Source organism: Penaeus vannamei, chromosome 11 (genome assembly GCF_042767895.1).
Source record: "Penaeus vannamei isolate JL-2024 chromosome 11, ASM4276789v1, whole genome shotgun sequence".
Lineage (NCBI taxonomy): Eukaryota > Metazoa > Arthropoda > Malacostraca > Decapoda > Penaeidae > Penaeus > Penaeus vannamei.
The window spans coordinates 32,654,428-32,661,927 of record NC_091559.1 but is presented as its reverse complement, the minus strand read 5'-3'; positions in this window follow the sequence as shown (position 1 = coordinate 32,661,927).

Below are 7,500 nucleotides of genomic sequence, written 5' to 3'. Positions count from 1 at the left end.
TTTGCCAGAAGAACGGTATTGGAGTGGAGCGTTATATAAGAAGAGTGGGGGTTTGGGGACCGTACGTGAGCTAGAGAAAAGGATGGGGAAAGATTTAGAGGTAGAGAAGCGAAAGCCATGGATAGTGACCCAAGAAGTTATTGCAGGCTGAAGGAATTGACAGATCTGGTATGGATGTGCCAGATGCATAGATGGTTAAGTCATCAACATATGGTGATGCCCGGGCTCCTGGTGGTAGGACTGAGACTATGTCATTTACAGCAAGGAGGAATAAAGTGGTACTAAGCACACTTCCTTGTGGAACACCTTCGAACTGAGAAAAGGATGATGACTTGGAAGAGGCAATTTTGACCTGGAAAGTACGTTTAGAAAGGAAAGATTTTATGAAAACGCCCATGTTTCTACGTAAACCTAGGGAGGACAGTTGTTGGAGGATATGGTAACGCCATGTGGTATCATATGTTTTTTCTAAATCAAAGAATATGGCTAATGTAGATGTAATATATGTCTCGAAATGGACAAGCGGGTCTGCTGTACTTCGGGCACGTCGGAAACCACACTGGGAAGGGGAAAGGAGATTATGAGATTCAAGATACCACATTAAGCGGAAGTTAGGATAGGAAGATAGGAGGTGTCGGAGCATACGATAGTGAATACCGTCAGGGCCTTCATGAGTGTTGCGGCACGACTGTAATGCAGCGTTGAGTTCAGAAGGAGAAAAAGGAGCATTATAGGACTCATCAGAGGATAGGGTGAAGGTAATAGGGGTGTGTTCCTTGATGGCTTTAATGGAAGAAAAGTGTGGGGAAAGGTGAGAGCCACTACTGACCTGGCTGAAATAGTTGCCCAGTTCATTAGCTGCTTCGACAGGCTCAGAGATGAGAGTATCTCGAATATGGAGGACGGGTGCAGGATGGGGGGGGGGGATGTTTGCCTGATAATTTATGGATCCGTCGCCAAACAGTTGAAATAGATGTAGAAGATGTAATTGAGGAAACAATTTTGCCAGCTATTTGTTTTGCTGTTTCTGATTGTACGGCAAAGATGGGCAGATGCTCTTTAAAAGGAAATAAGGGCTGATAGCTGGTGAGGGGTGCCTCGTTTGTAGCGATAGCTGTTCCAGGCTGCTCTTTTTAAGCGAAGCGCTTTGGTGCAATCAGAATGCCACCATGGAACACATTTAGAGGTATAAGGTCTTGAAGTTCGAGGAATGGCTGTATAGGCAGCTCTTAGGATCGTGGTTGTAAAACATTGTAGCATATCTGAAATGGACGGTAAGGGGGGTGGAGGGATAGGTATAGTAGAGAGTGAAGTGAAAGTATGCCAGTCAGCTCTGTCAAAGCACCGGCGTGGAGGATTAGGAAGTGGTACATATGAAGTAGGAGAAAGGAGTACTGGGAAGTGGTCACTATAGGGGAAGTCGTCTAGAACTGACCAATGGAAATCTAGATGTAAAGTAGGAGAGTATAGAGAGAGGTCAAGGCATGAAAAGGATTGTGTGCGTATGTCAAAGTGTGTGGGGCGATCTGAATTAAGAATGATTAGGTTATTTGTGAAGAGGAAGCGTTCTAAAGATCGGCCTCGGGAGTTGGTGGTAGAGTCACCCCACAGAGTGTGGCGGCAGTTGAAATCACCAACTACGAGGAAAGGTGGTTGGAGTTGGGAAATTAGAGTCTCAAAGGCAGTAAAGTCAATGGGATGGGATGGGGAGAAGTAGACTGAAAACACTGTGGTCCAGCGACGAAGAAAGATGCGAATAGCTGTGCACGGGACCGAAGTTTGTATGGGAGGTATGACATAAGGTGTTTTATGATGGATAAGTATAGACGAGACATAAAGGGAGTGTGGGGAAGAGATAAAATGGTAATTGGGAATTGGAATAGGAGGGTGTGTGAGGAAAATCTCTTGGAGGCAGATAATAGATGGATTATAAGAAGCAAGGATATGACGTAGGTCTAATCTATGAGAGCGGAAACCGCGAATATTCCAATGTAGGAGCTATATCCTAGCTGATTTACGAATGATAACGCAAGTACGTGTTGGGGAATTTGAAGGGGAAGGAGCTAGGGGGTGTAAAGGAGGGATATTAGGAGGTAGGGAATCTGGAGAAGGGCATTGTTGTGACATGAGTGATTCTCGTGTGTATCCGGGAGGGAGTGCAAAGGATAGAGGGGATGGAAGGAGGGAGAATGTGCCTATAGTTGGGGTTGAAGGGGGTGGGTTGTGTTGGGAGGGAGTAGATGTGGGGGGAGTATTAGTGGTAGGAGAATGGATATCGGAAGGATGGATAGTTGGAGTTGAAGGGGATGTGTTGTCTTGGGAGGGATTAGGAGGAAGGGGTTTAGGGATGCTATGAGTAAGAGGGGGATGGATATCAAGAGGATGGATATCGGAGGTGGACGGAATTGAGGGGTTTAGGTTGTGTTGAGAGGGAGTAGGAGGAAGGGGTGTACGAGGGGGATGGATATCAGGAGGATGGGTATTGGGAGGATGGATATCAGTGGTGGACGGGATTGAGGAGGTTAGGTTGTGTTGAGAGGGAGTAGGAGGAAGGGGTGTAGGGGGAATATTAGTAGGAGGGGTATGAATATCGGCAACCACTTCAAGTGTGGAAGGAGCACGAGTTATGGGATCTTGTGTCTCAAGCATATAGCTTTGAATGTCATCCATTGTTTCTGCAGTGGAGTTTGTTGGAGAGTTTTGTGAGAAGGTAATTGTTTTTCTTATGAGGGGGGGAAGAGGAGACTGGTGTCTCAGGAACAAAGGTATAGGTAGGTGGAGGTGATTGTGCTGTAAGGGAAGAAGGGTTAGAACGTTTAGTCTGTCTACTGCGGGGAGGGAGAGGGGTTGGTGTTGGGGCTGTAGTTGAGATAGGAGCTGTGGTTGAGATTGGGGTGTCTGGGTTTAGAGGAATTGGTCTGAGGTAGAATGTAGAAGTGGAAATGGGGACATTTTGGGGTGGAGGGGGAGGGGCTGAGCGAACGATATTACTAGAGTATGGAGTATGAGAGAAACCTTGTCGACATGCTTCCTGTCTGGTTTCACGTAAAGTGAGACCAATTTTGTATCAGAGAGTTGCTACCTCAGCTTCACACTTGTAAGTGGGACAGCCTCTACAAAATACATTATGGGGGCCGCCGCAGTTAGCACATGTACGTGTTTGTGCTGAGCAGTTTGATCGGTTATGCCCAGGTTGGGCAAATAAGGGGCATCGGTCTGTGGAACGGCAGTGTTTGGCAGGACGTCTTCTTCTCCACATTCTGACCAATCTTTGGTTCGACTGGGCAGTTTACTGGAGAGAGAGACAGTTCCGGTACAAGTATTACGGGTTGGATGAGGTTCTGCAGGAATGGGGTTGCCAGAATGATCAGTTAAATTTGATAGTGCTATAGATTCAGTTTCTGATCTGACTGTTACAAGACGGGAGCGATCGCGTCTGGTATAGAAAGGGACTCTGCCCACTTGTTTTTGGAGGCGTTGTTGAAAGAGAAGAGTGTTGCCTGAGTAAGGAGCTGTAGAAGGGATCACGAAAAATCGGTCCCATTTAGCTGTGCTAAACAGAGTATTTAAGATATCTGTAGGGTTGGTGGTGGTGGATGCTCGGGGACGTGTGGAAGAGGAAGTATTACGGAGTGATGGAGAATAAGGCTGTAAGGTAGTAATAAGGGAGGATGGGGTGCTTGATGAAAGTTGCGGGGGTAGAGTTGACGAATTTGAGGAAGTTGGGAGGGTAGAAATGTCTTCTGGAGAATGAGTCTCTGTTTGGGTGGGTTGTGCACTAGCAGGCATTGAGGAGTGGGTAGTAGTTTCAGTGTTCGGAGTCGTGGTCAAAGGAGAGCCTGGGGTCGGGGAGCCGGTGGGGGTATTTGATGAAGGGGCAAGCCTCATTGTCCCTAATAAGGGGATTACAACTTCATTACTGGTCATGGGGAGCCTTGATTATATAAAATGGCATAAACGGTCCACCTCCTTTCGCTTGAAGGTAAAGGCTAGACAATTAAATTGGGAGTACAGTGCCCATAGTTCCCGCAGGCTGTTCAGGACTGGCACAAGGTCAGCCTTTCATCCTTTCAGCACGGCTCTTACACCTTAGGAAGTAGATAGTAGAAGGGATTAGAGAAGGGACGGAAACGAAAGAGCTGGAGGGGGAAAAGACCATGCAAAATTAGTTGTCGAGGGCTGAGGCCCTAGGCAGGGGAGATCCCTGTATTGGGTCTCAGTCTTCGTCTCCTAAGCCCCCCCCCCCAAGACAACAACGGGCAAGGGATTGGGGTGGGGGGGGGGCGAGCTAGCAAAAGAAAGACTGAGACCAGATAAACTGCACAAAATACTAAGAATCTCAAAAAAATGTGGAGGTCACTGGAATATTTAATTGTCCCTGCTTAAAAGGTAGAGGGACATCTGAGTTCCAAGATGGAATGAGAAAGTGGCAGAAGACTCTGTATAAGACAGTAAAAGATGAGACAATAAAAATAGGCATAAGCTGCAGAGGGCATCAGGAGAGGAGTGACCTGGAGTACAACACAAAAAGAGGTATTTTAGTACTGACAGGAGAGAAAGTGCAAAGACTGAAAGCTTAAAACTCTTATGAGAAATATCAGGTCAACCTGTCAATATGTTATAATTTGCCAGGCCATAGGAGCCAAAGACAATCATTTTCGCAGCAACACAAGAGCATGAAAGGAGAATTATTTTTTCATAATTGTGCATGTGGGTTACAGGCATACTAGGCTCAAACAGTGAAATGCAAATTAGAACCAGAGGACAAGTTTGTTACTACAACTACTGACCTCAGCTGGTTCCCAGGCAGATTTGCAGGGGATGATATAATAGTCTCAAAATTTGCATAAGTAACTAGGGATCAAAGTAGTTGGACACAATTTCTGAGTGTTATGACTGGATCTAACTCGGAAGGTTTAAATAAACCTTATAAACTGTATGGAGAGTTTACAAATTTGGAAACTTTAATAAACACTACACTAGGTTATACGGTTATATCTATAAGATAGAAGTATAAAGGGAAAATACTAATGGTACAGCTTTATTCCCCCCACAAATCAAGAACGCTACCATATTGGATTGAGAGCATTAGATAAGTGAAATATATTGAAATAATTATGATACAAACCCAATGGAGAAGCCAAGTTATTTATTACCTAACCAGCTATAAGCAATCAAAGAACTACCAGATGTTAAACCAGAGGAATTCCATTGCCAAAGCATAGTTTAGTGACCTCCCCCCCTCCCCCCCAATACTATGTCCGATGTTGTAGTGGGGGACTTTGGAAACGGAGATAAGAGCCAAGTGCTGGGGATCATCCATGTCTTGGGTCTCAGCCCTCGGCTCAACTAATTTTGCACGGTTTTCTCTTCTCCAAATATCTACTTCCTAAGATGTGAGAGCCGTATTGATAAGATGAAAGGCTGTTATTCCGAGTGCGCTCTCTTTAGCCCAACCAAATGGGACTGATTTTTTGCGGTACCCTCTACAGCCCCTTACTCTCGGAAAACTCTCATCTACCAGCAATGCCTCAAAAAACAAGTAGACAAAGTTTCCTTCCGCCATTCCCGCCTTGCCACAATAACATCTGAATCCCAAGCTAAAGTATTGTTGACTGACTTCACTGGCAAACTCATTCCTCCCCAGTCTCAGCCCCTCAATACTTGTACTGGAACTGTCTTCATTTCCTTGGCTGATTGCCCTGTCTTTGGCTAGGATTGGTCAGATGGTGATGAAGGCTTACTCGCCTGTCTTGTGATCTATGATCCAGTATCAATACAATGCTACGTCATTCCCCTTGAGGCCGCCATATGTCTTCCACCAATATTTCCAAGATTACTTCCGTACACATGGCCTCCCTCATGAAGTTTATATTGGTGTGGCATTCCTCCCTGTCCGACCATGGAACCTCCACCCATTCAACGTCAGAATTGTAGGCGTCTATGCCACCCTGCTGAACACTGCCGCTAAATAACTTGATGCCCTCTTTGTGCCCAACCTGGTCATGATCAATCAAACTGTTATGCACAGCCACGCAGATGTGCCAATTGTGGCGGCTCCCATAATGCATTTTATACGGGCTGCCCTACCTCCAAGTTTGAGTCTGAGGTGACAACTCTCAGATTCAAACCTGGCCTCAGTTTACACAAGGCCAAAAAGTAACCATGTCTACGAGGCTTTTCTCTTATTCCCTACTGTCTGCTACTCTCCCTTCTTCGTAAGATGTTTCTATACCCCTCCTTCTGTATTCTTCTTGTTTCCATTGCTACCCTTTTCCTTTCCCAGTCAAAGTCTCTTGCAATGCTAAATCCAGACACCCTAGTCTCTACCACTGCCCCTTCGTCTACCCTTTTCCCTCCACGCTCAACCCGTAGCAAACAAGCTAAACGTTCCACCCCATCTCCAAACCACACCCTCTCCTCCACCTACCCCTTCCTCTGCCCCCCAGACACTGAACTCTTCTTTTCCCCCTCATTAGAAAAACTGTTTCTCATAACTACCAAGCAAATCCACTTCAGAAACTCTCAAAGACATTCAAAGGTATCTAATCATTCTGGAACAAGTATTAAGAGAGGAGTTAGGTTTGGCAGGAATAGGTTTGCTTGTGATGTCAGTCAAGGTAGATAGTGCATGAGCTTATGGCTCAGATATAACTGTGACAAGGCGTGAACGATCGGAATGACTGCGAAAGGAAAATTTGGCTACTTTTTAAAAAACATTGTTGGAAGTGAAAAGTGTTGTTAGAATAAGGGGCTGTAAGGGTAATCACAAAGAATTGATCCCACTTGGCTGGGCCAAAGAGAGTACTCAAAAGTCTTGCAAAGGTGGAAGCAGTAGAAGGACGAGGTGGGAGGAAGATGGGGTGGTGCAAGGGGAGGTAGTATTGTGGGGAGGGCAATAAGGATGAAGAGTAATTATGAGGGGGGAGGGGGTAGACAATGAAGAAGACTGTGCAGTAGATGGAGTGGAGGATGTAGGTTGAGTAGTGACCTGGGTGGGTGGTTCAGAAGAGATAGGGTTGTCAGTAAACATCAAGAAGGGAGTATTAGTATCAGTAGTTGGAAGCATAGTCAAAGGAGAAACGGGGATTGGAAAACAAATTCAGATAGGCTAGTTGATGTAGGGGCAAGCCGTAATGCCCCTAACAAGGAATGAGTAAAACATCATTATTGGCCATGGTGACCCTGAAATAAGTGAGGCAAAGAAACAGTGTACCCCTCAGGGTCCCCTTAAGGAGTAAGGGCTAGAACCATTAACCAAGGGAATACTGTATCCATTGCTCCCGGAGGCTGTTCATGACTGATACAAAGCCAACCTTTCATCCTTTCAGCATGGCTTTCACACCTTAGAAAGTAAATAGAAGGGAATAAAGAAGAGAAGTAAAAGGAAAAAGGTAGAAGAAAAAAAACGTGAAATTAGGTGAGGAGTGGGCTGAGGCCCAAGGTAGGGGTAATCTCTCACCTTGGGCCTCAGTTTCTATCACCTAAGCCCCTTAACCC